At 36.7% G+C, this 20,211-nt stretch overlaps 1 pseudogene; it reads left to right on the top strand.

Annotated features, from left to right (window-relative positions):
• Nucleotides 1-16,651: 16,651 nt before the first annotated feature.
• LOC138148131 (large ribosomal subunit protein eL32 pseudogene) lies at nucleotides 16,652-17,353 on the top strand (annotated as a pseudogene).
• Nucleotides 17,354-20,211: the final 2,858 nt, after the last annotated feature.

The following is a 20,211-nucleotide window of genomic DNA, read 5'->3' as shown; positions in this document are numbered from 1 at the left end:
ATTCCCACCCAATTCCACTTGCTTTTGTTTTTCCCAGCTCCCTTTTGTGTCTGCTCCTTGAGGGCAGGGACCCTTTCTTTTTGCTTTTATTTATCCCCTCAAGATCTTAGTATAGTATGTGGTATGCAGTAAGCACTTAATCAGTACTTTTTGTCTTGCTTCTTCTTGTCCCCAGTAAAATGTTTTTGTTACTGTTGTCCTTAGCACTCATCATTTCTCTCAACTCATCCCAAGCTTCACTTCCCCTAACACTGTTCTTAAAACTTTTGTGAGAGAGAGACCCCTCTAAGGCTTAACCTGATGATCACTTTTAGTGATATATGTGGAAATGAATGACAGCACCAGAAAGAATATGGAAGGCATCTGAAGTATTATGAAGTCTAAGAAGAAAATTGAAAGACTTTAGGGCAAAGGTGGTATTTTATCTCTGCTGCTAATTGAAAATAGGGATGTGAAAAGCAAAAGTAAGTTAGGGAAAGTGAGCAAATAGCTAGGCAAGTCAACAAGCATTTATTAAGCTCTTACTATACACCAGAAAATGAGCTTTTAAAAAGGTAACAGAATTATATTTGATTTTAAGTTATTTCATAGTCATAGATTTAGAGATAGAAATGCCATTAAAGGTCATCTAGTTCAACCTCTTCATTTTGCAGGTAAGGAAACTGAGGTCCAGAGAGACTAGCTGACTTGCACAAAATCCCATATGTATTGAATGACAGAGAGAGTATTTGAAACCAGGTCCACTGTTTCCAAATATAATGGATAATGGAAAGAGAACAAGTTTTGGAGTCCAAAGTCCCAAGTTTGAATGTAGATTCAACTATTGTGTACTATCTTGTAATTACCTGGACAATCGATCAAAGCAAGCATTTATTAAGTGTTTATTATGTAAGCAGTAAACAGAAATTAGGGGATACAGATTACAGTAAATCAAAACCATGCACAAGAGTAACTGTATTCTTCAATATGAAGTGAGACAAATCCTTAGCTCAAGTATGAATTCCTTAGCTCAACTATGAATGCTCTCACCAAGGAGACTTCATTATTAATAATCTCTAGGGCTGAAGGTATTGAAAGTCAAAGGACATGCTGGAGAACAGGCTTCCTTCCATGTCTGTACCTCCAGAAAAATCTCCTGTCTACCATTTCTGTGCTTGCCCCTCATGGTTACTCCTCACAGATGCCTTCCCAGAGTTAGGGATGCCGTCTTCAAATCTCATCATCAGAAGTATCATACTTTAAACATTCAAGCTAACCAATTAAGTTTGCAGCTCTAGAAAATTTTCCCAGAAGAATCTCTACCCTATTATCCATTCATCTGAGTATACACTGGGTTAATACTAACTAAAAGTTTAGTGCTTATGTACTGCATATATAATCAGCACCACACAGTTTAGCACTTAATTGCCCTTTGTGCGTTTCACACATGTTGGTTAGTCTCCATAAAAATAATGTAAGTACCTGTTATCTGAAAAGGATTGGAGGTGGAATGGGAACATAGTGCTGGCAAAGTCAGTATGAGTCATCAATATAATATGGTAGCCAAAAAAGTTAATAAAATCTTGAGCTGAAATAGCTTTCAAGAGTAAGGGATGGTTCCTCTGCACTCTGTACTGGTCACACTACATCTTGAGTACTGCTTTAATTTTGAGGCACCATGATGTTCAGGAGAATAATGATAAGCTGTTAAAAGCATCCAGAATAGAGCAACCAACATGATGAAGTACCTTGAGACCTCCTCATTTAAACAGTGATTGAAAGAAGTGAAGATGATGACCCTGAACAAGAGAAGACAAGGGAGACCATGATAGCTATTTTAAGTGCTTAAAGCTCTATCATGTTAAAGAAACAAGTTCCCTTAGGCCCTAGTCGGAAGAACCAGGAACAATTATCAGTTGATTTTACAAGAAGGAAAATTTAGGCTTACTATCAGGAAAAACTTTCTAATAATTAGAGCTGCCCAAAAGTAGAATGGATTGCTCCAGGAAGTAATGGACTTATCCCCCTTTAGAGAGCCTTAAGCAGAGGAGAGAAGACCATTTGTCAAGTATGTTTTATTAGGGATCCATTTCAGGTATGGGTTGGCTTACGTGGCCATTGATGTCCCTTCAGAGATTAAAATACTATTTACTGTTTCCTCTCATGTACCCACGGCCAGAATTTCTGTCCAAGACATAAGGGCTTTCTTGCAAGAGTTACCCACGTTAGGTAAAGTTGTATGTTTGTTTTTGTTTAACTGTAACTGTTTCTCTCTCTGATGTTCTCAGATATTACCCAAGTTACCATTACATATTTAGCCCAAGGAACTGGTTCCACAACTCTATTTAGCACTATTTCTGGGTGTGCTGATTCCCTAGGTATGGTAAGCTTTGTAGTATTTCTCTCTCCCTTCTAACAAAATATCTCTTTTTGAGCGTGAGGTAAAACTTTCCTCACATTGAAGTGAACAATAAAACAGGCTCCCTTAAGCCAGACTGATACTTCTTCTGAGAAATTTGCTATGTTGCTCAAGAGTTTTCTTTATCAATATCAGGAAGTTTAAACAGATGCCTTTTGTAGAATTTCCTTGTGAGGAAGTCTAGAAGCTTAACAATTCATCATTTTATCCACTTGATCACCAACTCTGATACACAGAAACCAGGTGTCAGAATGCATTGTTCATTATTTTACTTATCATATCACATAACATGTTTTAAAAGATTATTGTTTATATCTTTCATAGACATATAGAGCTAAATGTTAAAGTCCAGCTTCCAAAAGCTCAAAACAGGTTTGATTCTAACCCTCTCATCCAAGACAAACAGCTATCAGTCCAATCATTAAAGATAATTCACTACCCATTTAAGAATTTATGAACATATAAATTCTTTTCCTAAATTTTAATTATTATTTTTTTAAAAGATCACTGAGAAGAAACAGTGTTACATAGTATAAAGAGGTGATAGATTTAGGACCAGAGAAACTCAATTCAAATCTCAATTCTATTACCACCTGTGGACTTTGTTCCATTTGACTTTAGGGGCAGCTAAGCAACACAGTTTTAGACTAGGAATCTGGATGACCTGAGTTCCAATTCATTCTCAGGTATTTATAGCTATAGCTAACTAGTACCTATAGGCAAGTCATTGAACCTCTGTCTGACTCAGTTTCATAATTTATTAAAAGGGGATTAAAATAGCATTTACCTCCCAAGGTTATTATGAGTTTAAAATGAAATACTTGGAAATGATTTTTCACCTTAAGGCTATATAAATGCTAGTTATTGTGATGATGATGATGTCACAACCTACTTCTGGGTCAGCTTTCTCATCTGTAATAAAATAGAATAGATGGTGAGCAGATTGTTAAATTTTCAGAATAGCATTAACATCTTAAAAACTGGCAAATGCTACATATCAGGGCTTGATTTATTTTGCTGATTGTCTAGAATTAAGAAAGTAATGGACAATATAGTAACATTGCAAATTAAAAAGTACATCCTATGGAAGAGTACTGGCTATTAGACATTTACTAGCAAATCCCTGCACAAGGTCCTATTTCCAAACACATGGTTCTAAAAGGATATAGTTACTGATCCAAGACTAGGTCTTCAATCAATCAGGGAAGATTTGTTAAGTGCCTACTGTGTGCCAAGACATGTCCTAGGTCCTGGGGGTACAAAGACAAAATGAAACAGTTCCTGACTTCACTACTGAAAAATGAAAGAGTTCCTGCTTATCAATTTCCATCTAACTCCCATGAGATCCCACTGATTCTGTCCCTAGGCCCACATCTAAGAAGTTTACTATATTAGAGATTATGCCTCATCTGGGTCAGATATCTCATTCCCTGGGATCCTGTTTCCTGGAGTCATCAGTCAGGTGATTGTCATTACCTTCACTATTCTGGAACTGTGGTCTAGAAAAACCAGATATTATGTATTGTGGGTAAAGAAATAACTGGATGCAAGTATATGAAAAAGCCACTCTATCCCTCTATGCTCAAACTAAGTTCTGTCATACCCCCACTGTCTCAGATCTCTCTACCTTAATTGGTAGAGGTTTCTTTCAGGCCACTCTACTCCTTCTCAAACCAAGATCTCCCAAAACTGAGTAGACCTCAAGTAATACTCTTCTCAGAGGTGAGCTGCCATTCTGTTCTGGCACTGGGGACCTGGGAGTAGCAGCATATTTTGAGAGACCCAATCCTTTTCCCAAGCAAAACATGCTGTCAAGTCAGAATTCTTTTTTAAATTATTCCATTTTTCCTTAAGAAAGGAATTTTCCAGATTAAAAATGTTTATTTATAAATTTATATGTATATAACATAACATAGAAAATATATAAAAATTATAAATAAATATAAATTTATTTATAAATTATAAATTAATGAATTTTCCTTGAGAAAGGAAAATTCTACTAAGAAAGAATAGAAATGATATGTAATTTCATAGTGAAATTGTAGGAGGAAACCATTTGGAAAAGCTGGTCGTTGAAATACAATAATCATCCTTCGTGTATTTGTCCTGTTGTCATGGATTCGGTATCTATTTAGGAGTATATACAAAGGCCCAAAAGTTGAACAAAAAATGAAGTACTTGGTAAAGGATCCATGTGGGGCACAGAAAGTTCCAAGGTCAGTCCTTTACATTTTTTGGAACCATATTTTTTTTAATAAGCAATATTATTTTATCTTTTAAGGCAATAGAATTAAGACCAACAATCTGACCCAATAGTTACAAAGGAATTAATAATAGTTTGCATATAAAATATGATATACAGAAACTCACAAATATAAAAGACTTTCAGTTTGACTGACATAAGAATTACAATAATTTATTTCATTTCTGTGGCACTTAAAGCCAAATACTTTGACCTTACTATTTGAAAGATCAGGAAGCAATGACAAAAAAATAAATTATCTGAGTAAAACCTAGCAATGTTGAAAATTGCTAAGGCTTTGGGCAATTGGGTAGGCACAGATGACTGAATAGTAAGGGAAGAGTATGATCAACAAACCCAAAGTGTCTGTGGTATTTTAAGATTAGGGCCTTCTAAATTTCCAAGTGGACTGGCCTTGGGTGAAATTGTGGAGCAGGCAAAATTTGCATTTTCTTTCTCCTCCATCCTTTCACAACACTTCATTCCTAAACTCTTTTGGTGCCTCAGTCCCCATCCTGGGTATCTGATGCCCTCATGCTGCTTCCTGATTGCCCATGATCTCCCACTGTGGCACCTGACCTGAATCTAACCTCACAGACAGTCCTGGATATTTCTGCCCCTTCCCCAGTCACCAAATAAAAATTTACCTTGGGTATCCCATTCCCTCAAGACCTTGTTCTCCACTAAGAGAAAGCATTACCATGCTAATGTGCTAATGAATGATAAAAGGTTAATGTGTTACCCCTTCTTGGCAATACATTTGCATTTTAAAAGGTGCTTCTCTAGACAATGCTTTACAAAGACATGACCCCAATGTGTGTGTGTGTGGGAGGAGAGGGCAGTTAGGGTCAGGCACCTGGGCAGACCAGCAAAGAAATAGTTTCTGGATGAGGAGACCAATAAGTTGATCAAATATGGTTCTAGTTGTGAAAAAAATCTGGGCACGATTTTAATGTTCTGCTGTGATAGGCCTAAATAATATTGTAACATAAGGTATTGACACTTATGTTTAGAGGAAAAAACTGGAGGTAAATTAGAGGAAAGGATTGTTGAACCCTCTCCTAAATATTACAGAAGAGCAATTAGAGTTGGGCTATATGGAGAAGAATCTCAAACCCAACATGCATAAAACAGAATTTATTATCTTTCCCCAATAAATCTTCCATAGCTTCTTTATTTCTAGCAAAGGAACCACCCAGGTTTAAAATCTCAATTATCCTCAGCTCTTCTTCAAAATGGGCAGGAATTCACCTTAGATTAAATTCCTTAGACTGGGCAGGGTCTTACATATGAAAATGTTATCAATATTCTTAAAATTGTCATCCTACTAAGGTAGTGTGAAAGAAAGATTGGGGTTGAGGTGTGTGTATGATAGAGTGATTCTAAAAAACAAAACTGGGAAAGAAAAGGTACAAAGAAGCAATTTTCTCATCAAAAAAGGGGCATGAAATAAAGAACTAATACAATAGAAGCAGGCAGGTAGAGGGCTAGTAATGTTGGAACTTTATTTTCATCAGGGTTGAAGAACAAACAACACATACATACATCTGGAGAAGCTTAGAAGTCTTCTGAACTTCTAAAGAGGTGAGAAAACTGGGGGGACAGGAAAGGGAATGGACTTTTAGAAAGGTATATAGATTAAGATTAGGAGAGTGGGAGGAGAAAATAAGGGATGGACTTTTAGAGGGATGGGTATAATAAGGAGTAAGAGGAGAGGAAAAGATAAGGTTATAGAATAGGGTAAAAAGAGAGGCTAAGAAGGAAAATAGTATGTAAAAATAAGATGGAGGGAAATTAACAAATAGTAATTAAAACTTTAAATGTGAATGGGACAGATTCACCCATAAAACAGAAACAAATAGCAGAATGGATTAAAAATCCTAATCCAACAATATGTTGTTTACAAGAAACATGTTTAAGAATTAGAGATATACATGGGGTCTAATGAAGAGAAAATTACTTCATCCTTCAGAAACTAAGCTTTTAAAATGAGGACACTAGAAAAAGGGGGAATCTGGATCTCCCCAAATCATTAGTTATTAATAATCATTTCTCTCAGCTGCTTATATTACATAGATATATAAATAGCTATATCTATCTACAAATAGATCTAGAAATTTAAGGTTACTAAATATGTTTATATATGTATATCTAATCTATACTATATTATTCTATATAAATGTATATAGATATACAGATATAGCGATTTCAACTTAACTGTGTAATACAGTTATGTTTACACATTAAAATATATTTTATATGTCATATATGCATATATCATTTGCATAGATATGTGTAATACTCTGTGTAAATATGGATGTTTTAATTTTATCTTATTGTACATATATACAATTTTATCTTATTGTACATATATATGCATATATATATTATTAATTTCCTAATTTTATCCATGTTGTTTCTACACAACAGGATTCAAGGAAAGAAGGTAGGAGGGAAACAAACATTTACTAAATGTCTAATGTGTGCCAGGTCCTGCATTAAGAACTTTGTGAATATTATCTCATTTGATCCTCACAACAATCCTGGTACGTAAGTACTATTACTATCCTAATTTTACAATTGAAGTAAGTGGCAGATAGAAGTTGTGACTTTCCCAGGATCAAAAAACTAATACATATCTGGGGCCAGATATGAAATCAGGTCTTCTTGATCCATGGAATCACCTAGTTCCTTGAGACCAAGTACTAGTTATGTTTTGTCCTTGTAATTCCAGCACCTAGCATAATACCTGGGACATAGTAGGCACTGAATAAAATTCTTATTAAGTCAATAAATTCCATCATATTATTAACTTAATGTCAGGCTTGAGCAAACCAAAAAGTTCTTAAATACATGTCACTTTCTTCCCCTCCCTCAGATCACACTACAGTTACTCTACCTAAACAAATGCCAGTCCTGGACTTCCAAAGTATACCCACAAGAAATTACTTCTTTTGAAAAACATAAAAATATGCTTTTCATACAAGTGAAGCATGAATTTATTCAAATTATCCTGGATAGAAAACAAAGCCCATGTGAATAAGAAGACGGATAACTAAGACAGTCTTTATGGCAAGTTGGCAAATTCCACCTAAGATATATCACTAAGGTCTTTCTGTCCCTGTAAAGCTATTTATTCAGATATGCTTTCATTCAGGGACCTGCTCCTATATTTTCATGGATCTATAAGAACTAGTCTAGTAAAATATCTCATTCAGTATTCAAACCCTGATCATAAGCCACCTAAGGACTATCTGTCATTTAAGTCTAAGAAAAACCAAAAGAGATTCAAAAGAAAACCTACTTAAACAAGGCTATGGAATCTGCTACTCCTAGATAGCATCAAACTGAGGTCTGAAAGATAAATATTGACTTATGTCTTTAGAAAAAAGCCAAAAGCCACCTCTATAACTCTTTCGCCGTGGGCATCTCCTTTTCTCATTATCTTTCATACTGGAAAATTGGAACCTACAGTCCGATGAGTCATCAGTTGATCAAATATGGCTCCAGCTGTGAGGGAGCTGTGAAGCGAATTCTGGGCATGATTTTAATACTTTGATGCCATAGGCCTAGACAAAGCTGTAATCTAGGTCACTGGCACTTGTACTCAGAGAGGTAAAATTAGGGGAGAGAAAGGAAGGACTGATACCCTCTTTCCCAAACAAAGAGGAGAAACTGTTAAAGGTTGTGTAAGGGAAGAAACATTTATTGCCCATGTTATCACTGTCCCCATATTGTTCAGTCACTCCAGCTCCCAAAATCTGGCTGAAGGCAAAATTATTGGAAGGAGAAACATATAACTGTAGTACCCTGCCTCCTCTTTGTCTAACTCCTCTCCTCTATCCCTAGGGGTCCACTGCCTGATGAATATGGCTCTCCAGCTGGCCAGAACTCTGATACAGGATCATAAGTTATAGGACCATAGTTTAGGACTAAATAATCTTATAGGTCAGCTGGTCCAATCTCTCATTATACAGATGAGGAAGCTAAGGCTCAAAGAAAGCAAGGCAACTGCTCTAGGTCAATCAATCAATAAACATTTATTGAGCTCCTATTATGTGCCAGGCACTGTACTAAGTATAAGAGATACAAAAAGAGGAAAAAAACAGTCCCTGCCCTCAAGGAGCTTAAAGTCTAACAGGGAGAAAACATGTATAAACCCAGTCCCAAAAGCCCATTGTTGAGGGACTCTCTTCTTATTGGTGGAGTTGAAGGCCTGCCCTATGTGAAGGAAGGGCAGAGCTGGAGGGAGATAGACAGCTTCAGTTCTTGTCCAGCCTCCCTTTGGGAACTCATCATATGGGTGCTCCTGGTTTCCAGCCAGCTCCTGGCTTCTAGAGAGAAGATGAAAGAGGCTAACCCTACTTCAGGTTGCTGAAGAAAAAGAACAGGAAGACTCGAGAGGAGCAAATCGTTTCTATCCTGTCCTTTTTCTCAGCTTGCTACTCTAGAGATCTGGGGGAATATTCACCTTGGGGGAGATCCAGGACCTTCTCTTTTGATTGAGGTGAGTTATCTTGCTATCTATGGGAAAGTTCCTTTACTTTGTATTACTCTATATTTTCTTACATCTATACCTTCTCTGATTTCTATTTTGCTACCATTTGGATAAATGTACTTCTTTGCTGTTTTCTATGCATGTTCATGTTGGAACTGGGAAAGGGATTGCCTTCGATATGGAGCTTGGGGTTCCTCTTCCCCCCAAAATGGAAAAGTGATCAAAAGTTAGATGGATCTTAATTACATCCCCTAGGCAAACAATATTTAAGAGAACAGATACCTATACTTCTAGCCTAGTACCCCCTCTCTCTGAGGAGAACAGAGTAGCGATCTCCAACTCCAACCTCCTGCTTTCCTGCCTGGCAGGAAGAAAAGTCTTCTTTGGATAAGAGTGGCAGAGAAAAGGATAGAGATGTCTATCCTGTTTCCCTTCCAGCCACACAAGGAGAGTGTACTCACTACACATGAGCACTTCTCTACATGTAAGGCTCACTCCTATCATCCTTACACATGTAAACATATATATGAAGTAATCTATCTACAAGAAATAATTAATAGAGGAAAAGGCACTGGAATTAAGAGGGCTTCCTGTTTAAGGTGGGATTTTAGTTGGGACTTAAAGGAACCCAGGGAGGTTAGGAGTCAGCAAAGGAGGGAGATCACTGCAGAAATGTGGGATAGTCAGAGAGAATGCCCAGAGTCAACAGATGAAGTGCCTTTTTCCTGGAAAAGCCAGAAGGACATTGTTACTAGATCAAAGAATATGTGTTAGAGGGCAAAGTGTAAGAAGATTGGAAATTGTAAGTGGGGGATAGGTTATGAAGGGTTTTAGGTGCTAAATAGACCATTTTGTATTTGCTCCTGGAGGCAATAATAGGCAACTGGAGTTTATTGACTAGGGGGTATGACATGGTTAGGACTGTACTTTAGTAAAATCACTTTAGTGGTTGAATGGAGGATGATCAGAATGGGGAGAGACCTGAGGCAGGCAGCGCTGTCAGCAGGATACTGCAATAATCCAGGCATAAGATGATGAGAAACTGTACCTAGAGTGGTGGCAGTGTCAGAGGATAGAAGGGGGTACAGAGTAAATTACAGCAACAGGATTTGAATCAGGTCCTTTAACTTCAAATCTAACACTTTCCTCTGTAAAATCAACTTATAAATAGCTATTTCTAATACCCTAATTAAATTTACTCTGAAATCTCTCATCCAATCCTCTCCCATGGTCCAAAGTAGTAAGAGCAAGGGTTGTCAACTTTTTCATGAATGCCATGGTCTCTGGCAGCCTAGTGAAACCTATAAACTCTGTAAAACGATGTTTTTAAATGCAAAAAGAAAAATAAAAAGGATTATAAACCAATTCTACTAAATTATAGCTATCAAAATATTTCAAAACAAGTTCACAAACCCCTGGTTAAGGACTCCCAAGTTAGATCATTCAAAAAATCATGGTAACAGCCACAGTTCATAATGTGCTATAATGTGTGGGAGTGAGTCAAAGATAATGTACTGAATGGACGACTGTCATTTATCCTCGCTGGGCCTCAATATCCCTCATGCACAAAATGATGGGTTTGTATCAGATGACCTCTAAAGTATAACCAAGTGTATATAATGTATAACCAAGTATAGCAGTGAGCATCCTAGCATCCCCAGGATGGCTGCTAGTACAGTTTCCTAGCTCTGCTTTTCTAAAGGAAGGCAACTCAAAATGGGTTAACAATCTTGCTTTAATCAAACATTTGTCATTTGTCTAGTTCAGGGGAAAGAGGTCAGCACCCGGAACTTCAGAGAATACAGAGGTTACAAGCAGACAAAAAATGCAGAGAGAGAAACAGATCAGCAGACAGGCTTCCAGCTGTCTGACCATTACATACATACCTAGTCAGTTACCAGAGAGGGAAGCACCAACATCTGGGTTTTCAAAGCTAGGGGTCTCAATGGCTGCCCAGAGTCTCATCTGGTCAAATCAGACAACTCTTCTCAAAGTGACCCCCAAAGCAAAACCTCACGTCAAGGTATATATAGCCTTCTCCTGGCTCAGAGAATGTCACAACCCTCTTGACCCACTACCCAATCATAAAGTAACAAGTTGTGGGCATTCCTGAAAAACAAGCCTCCCACCACAGGCTCCATGTGACCACATTCAGCCTATTAGGGGACAAAGTATATTTTCAAATTAAGGAAGGTTCTCAGAGTCACTTCAGCCTATCAAGGGGACTAGGGGCAGGGAAGATCTTCAGATTCCCATTCCTATAACACCAAATAATTCTATGTCTTTGAATTTGCAACTCTGAGTGACTGGAAAATAAGCTAAATGTCACCAACAGAAATAGAGAAAATCAGGAAGGGTCAGTTTTAGAAAGATGATGAGTTTTGGTTATTGAGTCTGAGGTACTAGTCGGACATCCAAGTAAAGATATGAAACAGGTAGATGGAAATTTATGACTGGAACTCTTTCTCTACCAATCCTACTCCCAACCCTACTCCTGTGTAGTATGTGTGTGACCTTAGAGAAATCATTTTACCTCTCTACCTCAATTTCTCCATTTACAAAAAAAAAATGTTTATCAAAAATTATAGTTTATATCAATACTATCTAAAGGTCTCCAAATTACCTTATGTACATTATATCTCACAACTATACAAGGCAGGAATTGGAAGTATCTTCATTTTATTGATGAGGGAACCAATTCTCAAAGAGGTTAACTTAGCTACAGAAGGTCATAAAACTAATAACTATCCAAGCTAGGATTTAAATTCTGATCTTCAGACTCCAAGTACAGCACTTAGTCCACTAAACAATAAATATTTCTGTCTCACTGTTGGGGGAGCTTATAGCAATTCTTCCCATGTCAGGAAGGTGGTATTAACAGTAAAAATGTACCCCAGCATTCTTTTTCCTATTCCCTATTCTGTCTTCTTTCTCCATCTTTAACCTAGACAGTGATGTTTATTGTAGCACTGGTTATATTTTGTCAATTTCTATAAAGTGCAAATGCCACAGGGCCTTTCGGACACTGCCTGCTCTACGGATGTGGTGATTGTACCTTTAAAAATGTTTCCTATAAATCTTTCCCATCATCTCTATTTTGTTATGATTAAATTGAAAAGAAGAGAATTTTCTACTGGTCATTCTCTTCCTCTATTTTTTTAAATGAAAATTCTGAATTCCTCTGCTTTACTGATTTTCTCTTCAAGTTTACAACATCGTTTTATTTTCTTTTTTGTTCTCTTACTCTGTCAAGCCCAAGTATTATTTCCTGGAGGTTTACTCTGGAAATCTCGGATTGTTAGTTCATTTAATGTCACCTCACTTTATTCTTCATGCCACTTTTAAGGATCATCAGCAAGAACATACTATGTGAACCTAACTCTAAGCCAGTTGACTGTGCTTACTTTGACTGCCAGACATCAAATTGAAGATATAATAAAAGTAAGAGCTCTTCCCATTGGTAAGGAATCTTTCAATTCTATCTCATGAGAAACAGCAGTTGGGCATCAGCTATATATAGCTGAAGCTGAAAAGGAAATAAAATCTATTTTGAATGCATAAAAACAATAGGACTTAGCATTGTATAATATATAATAGAAGCATGTACAGAACAATTTTACATATATAACTATATGTGTATGTCCATACATATATACATACACACACATCTATGTGTGTCTAATGGCAGCCATTTCTAGGGCTGGAGGGGGGAAGAACGGAAAAAAAGGAAAAAAGTAATTTACATAATATCTTTGTTGTATATTTGGAGGGAATAAATAGCAAGTTAAACATGGTAGATCTGTAGCTTCATGTGAAATCATTTTTTTTACTATATTGTATTGTGGAGATTCTTATTTTGTTCTGTGAGTTGGAAATAAAATTAATTAATTAATAAAATTAAGAGAAAAAAAGGAAAAGAAAACTAAATAAATAATGAAGCAGTTAAAAAAATTCTAAACAGTTCTTCTATTAACTTTTCTTGGTAATATCTTAGGTGTCTACAATACTATTTTGTGCCCAAAAGAAGCAGTAGTACACTAAATAAATGGTAGTAAGCCACTGTGCCATTCTCTATTTGCATGCTTTCCAAGTGAGGTTAAAAAAAACTGAATGCCAGGACATAGCAGTTGTAGTTGTACATCAGAGACAAAGAAAAATACTAAAGGGCAGCATAATAAGCCATGGAAAGAATATTTTGATGGTAACCCCAAGTTATTTGTTACTCTCATCATGACCTCCAGTTCTTTTGACTTTTCCTATTTCCCCAGGCCATTAATTCTGTTTTGGTTTCTTGACAGTGTGGACCATATGGTTAATAATTTCCATTATGCCATTATAAGAAATCTAGAATCTGTTCTTCCTTCTGACCTTCTACCATGGTACTCCTTGTCCATCATCAATACTAAGTAAATAACACAGCTTACTTTCTCTGTTACCAGTTTCAGGTCACTGAGGCCAAGACATAGTCATGTAAACTTCACAACTGGCCCCATTATAAATCTGAACTAATTCCAGTTGAGTCATCAACACTGCATGGAAAGCTTTCTATTCATAGAATATAGGTTTGTAAAATTTAGAGCTGGAACAGACTTTGCTTGGATTTCTAGTCCAATTCTCTCATTTTATAGAAGACAGTGAGACCAAGAGAGATTAAATTATTTGCTTAAATCCACAAAGAATGTAAACTGCAAATTAGGGATTTGAACAGGAGTCTTCTGACCCCAAATCCATTGTTCTTTCCACTACACTATGTCTCTAAGCTATTCTAATGAACTTTTATCACCTTCCCCACAAAAGCAATTAAAAACTTTTCCCACTCCACTAAAGTCCCCATTTCACAGTTAGATGAACTACTATTTTACTATTTTAGGGCTGCCTAATGCAAATTCCTTTAACTTCCCTTTCTCTGTATCTTCTATCCTCTCTTCTTTGCCTAAAGGTTCATCCTTTTTAGTTCTACCCTTTCACGATTCGTCCAGGACCTTCCACTTCTAATCATACCTTTCTCTTATATTTCCCAATTCTTCGTCTCCACTGGTTCCTTCCTTTCCACCTTAGAAATAATTAGTTCTCCCATCATTGAAAAAGCACCCTTTGACCCTCAAGCTACAAGATTCTCTTCTCTTCCTTTCATCATCAAACTGCTCTAGTCCAGTCAGTCAACAAGAATTTATTAATCACTAGCTAACTATGAACTAAGTACTGTACTAAGCACTGAAAGATATAAATACAAGCAAAAAGGACAGTCACTGCCCTCAAGGAATATACAGGGAGTTTTATGTCAATGACTTCTTCACCTGCCATTCCTTAACTCCTGGTAATATGGGTTTCTCTCCAGTCTAAACTAAACTAAGCATTTCCCCCTCACAACCTATGAAAAGCTTCCAAAATAGGAATTATGCACCATAGATTAAGCAATTTTAGCTGTTTCCATGGTCTACAACATGAAGAAGCCTAGTGAGAAAATAATTCAATGAACTAACCACTAAGTAGACTAGTTTATAATCCCTGATTCAGCAGCCCCTGCCCCATTATCCACCACATTCAGGCAGAAGGGCTGCATAAACTAACCTATGAACTTTCAGCAGAACTCAACTTGAATCCCACCCTCCCAGTGTTGCAGAAATCCAAATACAAGTTTTCTAAGGCTGGAACAGCAGTGTGCCACAAAAGAACTCAGTAACAGAGTCAAGGGGAACTGGGACAAAATAAGTATGTAGCTATATGGCACTCCACTAAGACTGAAGGGAAAAACATAGCATCAGATTGGAGTGAACTCTGTTCCCTTGGAAGTCACTTAGGGCTGAGACAGTGGCCTATGAAATGTGAATTTCTAAATGAAGAAGGAGGCTGAAAGACTCTGAGGTCCAGCCCTGGGAGAAAATGCCATCAAAGGAGAAAGTAAGAAAATGAGTGATAGTGATAAGTGACAAATTGCCAAAGACCTCAGAAGGAAGAAAACTCAACTAAATCACCTTGAGCATAAGCAGATGAACCAGCAGGGAAGGTTTTAATAACAGAAGAGAATATGGACTCCATATCAACAAAAAGAATCCAGATAAACAGCCACTGTAAGACAAAGAAAAAATGAATTAATACCTAATGTGTTACTGATATGCTAACAGTGATGCATTAATAATAAGAGAAATACAACAACCCCAGGGTTTCACCTCAAACCCTGAAAATTGATAAAGATGGCAAATGATAGGAATACTCAATATTGGAGAATTGTGGGAAGACAGGCACACCAGTGCATTGTTAGTGGAGCTGTGAATCAGTACAACCATTTTGGAAAGCAACTTGGAGTTATGCAAATAAAGTAATCAAAATATCCATACCCTTGGAAATAGACACTTTATTACTAAGCTTACACCCAAGGAAGGCTATTAAGATGAATAAAGTCCTCATATTCAGCAAAATATTTTTAGTAATTCTTTCTGTAGCAACAAAGAATTGGAAGCAAAGTAGATACCCACTGATTGGGGAATGGCTAAACATACTGTGATACATGAATGCAGGGAAACATTACTATGCTGTAAGAAATGACATGTGATGAATACAGAAAAGCAATGAAGAATCTATATGAATTGATCAAGAGTATGGTAAGTAGACCAAGAAAACAATATATACAATGACTAAAACAAAGTAAACCAAAAAAATATATACCTACAGCACTATTATAAAGAATAAGCATGAATTGCAAGAAGATGTTTGACAATATACTGACAGTTCACCCCTTTGCAGAAGCAGGAAGTCCATTTCACGTATTTTAAGACTTTTTCATGTATTCCTCAATTATACTAATTCTTTCTCTTTTTATTTTCTTTTGTCTTTCAAAAAGACTATATTCAATAATATTCATATGCATACTATAAAATATGTAGTATATGATACATACTTAATTCAATAATATTCATGAATAACATATAAATTGATTCACTGGGAGTGGAAAAGGCAGATATAATGGGAGAAATTATGATGATATAAAAAGATATCAATAAAATTTTTTAAAAACTACATTGGAAATGCAGTTTATTGGTCACACTGCATTGGAAAGAAGGCAAGACTAAAGAGGGGAACATACATATTTAGTAATATAACTTTCTCTGCAAATTTGCATCAATCTATAGAATTTAAATATATTTTGCCTAGCAAAAGATAAATGGAAAACAATAGTTCAATCCTGTAAGAATAATGTGAAGAGGCTAGGGCTCAGAGTGATCTGAAACTTACAAGGAAAACTAAGGGCAACAAAAAGAAATTGTCAAAATATCTTGGTGAAAAGAATAGAATTTGAAACAAAATAGAACGGCAACTAGGGGTTTTCTTACCTCTGCTGATACTACCTTGCTATAGTTCTGGATGAAGTGGTTGAGTTCTAGTTTCTTTTCCTTCCTTCTTTCACAACAAATGTTAAAAAAGGGAAAATTTTATCTCCATTAAAAAAAGATAGCGATCTCCAAAACTCAGGTCAGGGAGGGTAGTCTCAATTCCTGACAAAATTCTCAGGCTTATTTTGAAAGAGATAGATAGTGAACATGTAGGAAGGAAGCAGTAATCACAAAGAGCTAGCCTAACTTCATTAAGAAAAATAATGCCGGCTCTTGTGAACGACTTCAACTCCTGGCGGAAAGAAGTGCCTTCCTATCAGGTCCTGGAAGTTGAAAAATTAAAACATAAAGTTTTAAATCAAGAATACATACTCTTTCTTAAGGAATCTGACCATTGTTCTGGCTCCATGCCCTCCCTCAGACCCTTCGTGAAGCCTAAAATCGTTAAGAAGAAGACCAAGAAGTTTATCCGGCACCAGTCTGACAGATATGTCAAGATCAAGAGAAACTGGCGTAAACCAAGAGGCATTGACAACAGGGTGCGAAGGCGATTCAAGGGCCAGATCTTGATGCCCAATATTGGTTATGGAAGTAATAAGAAGACAAAACACATGCTGTCAAGTGGGTTCAGGAAGTTTTTGGTGCACAGTGTCAAAGAGCTAGAAGTGCTTCTGATGTGCAACAAATCTTATTGTGCTGAGATTGCTCACGTTTCCTCTAAGAATCGGAAAGTTATTGTTGAGAGAGCAGCTCAGCTAGCCATCAAGATCACCAATCCAAACGCTAGACTGAGGAGTGAAGAAAATGAGTAAAAATCTTTGCACATTTTTATTTGTGTTAAATAAACCCGTAAACTACTAAAAAAAAAAAAAAAAGAAGAAGAATGCCAAACTAACTTCATTTCCTGTTTTCACAGGGTTATTAGACTAGTAGATCAAGGGAATGAAAAGTGGAGGTCACAGATTACCTATTTTTTAGCAAAATTTTTGACATGGTTTCTTGAGAAATAAATATGAACATGAATGTAATGGTAAAAAGATAGAACCTAGACAATAATAGTGTTAATTGAATTCAAAATTTGTTGAATAACTGAACTCAAAGGTCAATGTTACTGGGGATCTGTACCTGACCTTATGATGTTTTGACATTTTTATCAATGACTTGGATAAATATATAAGGACTTTTGACAAAGATTCAAAAGGATGCTAAATGAAGCAGTGAGCTTCTAAAACCATATGGAAACGCCAGTACACTCTTCCATCCAGTCCAAGACTGCACAGGAAAAAAGCAAGCCATTTGCAGGCATGGTGGTCAAGAGTTCTTCAGGAAGGCCTGAAACTCAGCACAATCTCTTGTAAAAGAGTCTTGATACCAGCAGGATCTCAGTCCTGTTCTGTCAGAGCTGAAGCAGGGGACAAACCATCTCCTGGTTGATGAAACAAGAGTAGAGAAGTGGTACCTACACAGCCCAAGTCAAGGACCTCTGGAAAGCCTCAAACAAGCACTAGACTGAAAAATATAGTTGGATCCTATTGTAGCTGAGCACAAGACCAAAGCATAAAAATAGGTGACTCTGCAAGGAGACAAGGAGATGGAGATAAATGAAACCCAACAATCTATACTGGAACTTTCCCGAAAGCATAAATCCAGTGTAATCTCAAAATTATAGACATTCTGTTAGGGTTTGTAAGAGCCATAGCAAGAGACAAAACTAACTCCAAATTTGTTACCGTGCACAAGGAGAAAATAATGGATATATAGGTTAGAACACATGTTGGGTCACCAAAAAGGCACAGTCCAAAATCAGTGCTGGAGAAGAAGAGAGGAAAAGAAATTGGAACCCATCTACTCCATCCAGAACTATAGAGAAAGCAGGTGAAACAGGACTAGGACCTAGTAGGAAGGAACAAAGTCTGACCCTGGCTCAAAGTCCTAATCTAGGAACTGATGATGAAGATAAGAGCAAATTTAAATTTTAAAAAATCCTCCTAACAATGAATAAATCCTACTAGTTAAGCAAAGCCCAAGAGATAAACCCAGAAGAATATAATTCCACAATACACTACAAGTAGAGCCCCTGAAAAAAGAATGACTTGGTGATAAAGACTGCAAGACTGGGAGGAAAAAATGAAACAAGACATAAAAAGTGAAATTATAGGCATGGAGAAAAAAAATCAGAAGGAGAGTAAACTGCTTAAAACAGAAGATGAAATATATGTGGGCCCTGTAAAGAGAAGAGTAAAGCAAATGGAACCTAATGGTTTGGGAGACAACAAGAATTATTAGAGCAAAATTAAATACTGAAAAATTAGAACATATGAGGTATCTCCTAGCAAAAACAACTGACACTGAAAATAAGCTGAAGGGAGATCATTCAAGATAAAGACATGGATAACAGCTTATTATATCTGCCAATGACACAAAATGAAAAAATATGAATATATCTTTAGATGACAGAATCAGGATCTGAAAAGCCCTTGATGGGTCAGAACACTAGGACAAAAATAATGAGAAGAAAATGTAATACAGATAAATGCAAAGTCTTACATTTATGTTGAAAAAAATTAACTTCGATTTTAATGGTCTGCAAGCTAAAAATGAGTGAACTGTATAATATAGAATCCCAGAGAATGAATTCCAACTTAGATTGCAATAAGAGGAGAGTTTATTACAGAAGCAATAGTCCCACACTAATTTATACCCTGGTCAGACCACAGATGGAGCATTATTTTCAGTTCTAGGGGCCATATTTTAGGAAAGACATTGATGAACTGAGGAATATCCAGAAAGAGCAATGGTGATGCAATGGAGAGTGCTGGGCTTTGACTCAGGGAGTACCGAGTTCAAATCTGATCTCAGAGACTAACTAGCTGTGTGATTCTGGGCAAGTCGCTTACCCTATTTGCCTCAGCTTCCTCATCTGTAAAATGAGCTGGAGAAGGCAATGGCAAATGACTGCAGTATCTTTGCCCAAAACAAACAAAAAAAAAAAAAAACCACGAAGAGTCAGATACAAATTACTGACTAAAACAACATCCATAGAGATGATCAGGATAGTAAATGGTTTCAAGATCATGCCACATGAAAATCAGTTGATGAAACTGAGAATTTTCAGCCTGGAGAAGGGAAAACTTAAGGTGGTAGATGATAGCCTGACCTTCAATTATCTGAAGGGTCATCATGCGGAAAAGGGATTAGGTTTATTTATCTTAACCCCAGAGAGACAGAAGTAGGAGCAATGAGAAGTTTCAAACAGGCATGTTACCCAAATGTAGAATGACAAAAGGTAGTATGATTTTGAGTGAAAATTGGAAGACCACACGTCACAAATATTGTAGAGATAACTTTTATTCAGTGATGACCTCTGAGGCTACCATGATACTAGTGGAAAGAATAATGGATTTGGAATCAGAAGATCTGGTTTCAAATCCTGGCTCTGCTACTCCTGCTACAAAGGTTTGTGACCATAGGCAAGTCACTTAACCTCTGGGTCTTAGTTTCAACATCTCTAAAATGAAGGAATTAGACAAAATGGTCTCTATGGTACTTTCCAGTTCTAACTCTATGATCTTCTGATGTCCTTCCTAACTCTGAGACTCCATAATGCTGTAATGGTTGCTCATTCTAAGGTCTTTATTTTGTTCCTACTTCTTTTAAGATTTTTTTCTATCATATTGTAAACTGTCAGTCAACAGGTATTACTAAGTACCTACTATATGTCAGACACTATGCTAAGCACTGG

Source organism: Petaurus breviceps, unplaced genomic scaffold (assembly GCF_028583685.1).
Source record: "Petaurus breviceps papuanus isolate PSGF00001 unplaced genomic scaffold, PetGlider_PUasm1.0 90822, whole genome shotgun sequence".
In the NCBI taxonomy this organism is placed as follows: Eukaryota; Metazoa; Chordata; class Mammalia; order Diprotodontia; family Petauridae; genus Petaurus; species Petaurus breviceps.
The sequence above is the reverse complement of the archived record's forward strand: the minus strand, read 5'-3'. Positions and strand labels throughout refer to the sequence as shown.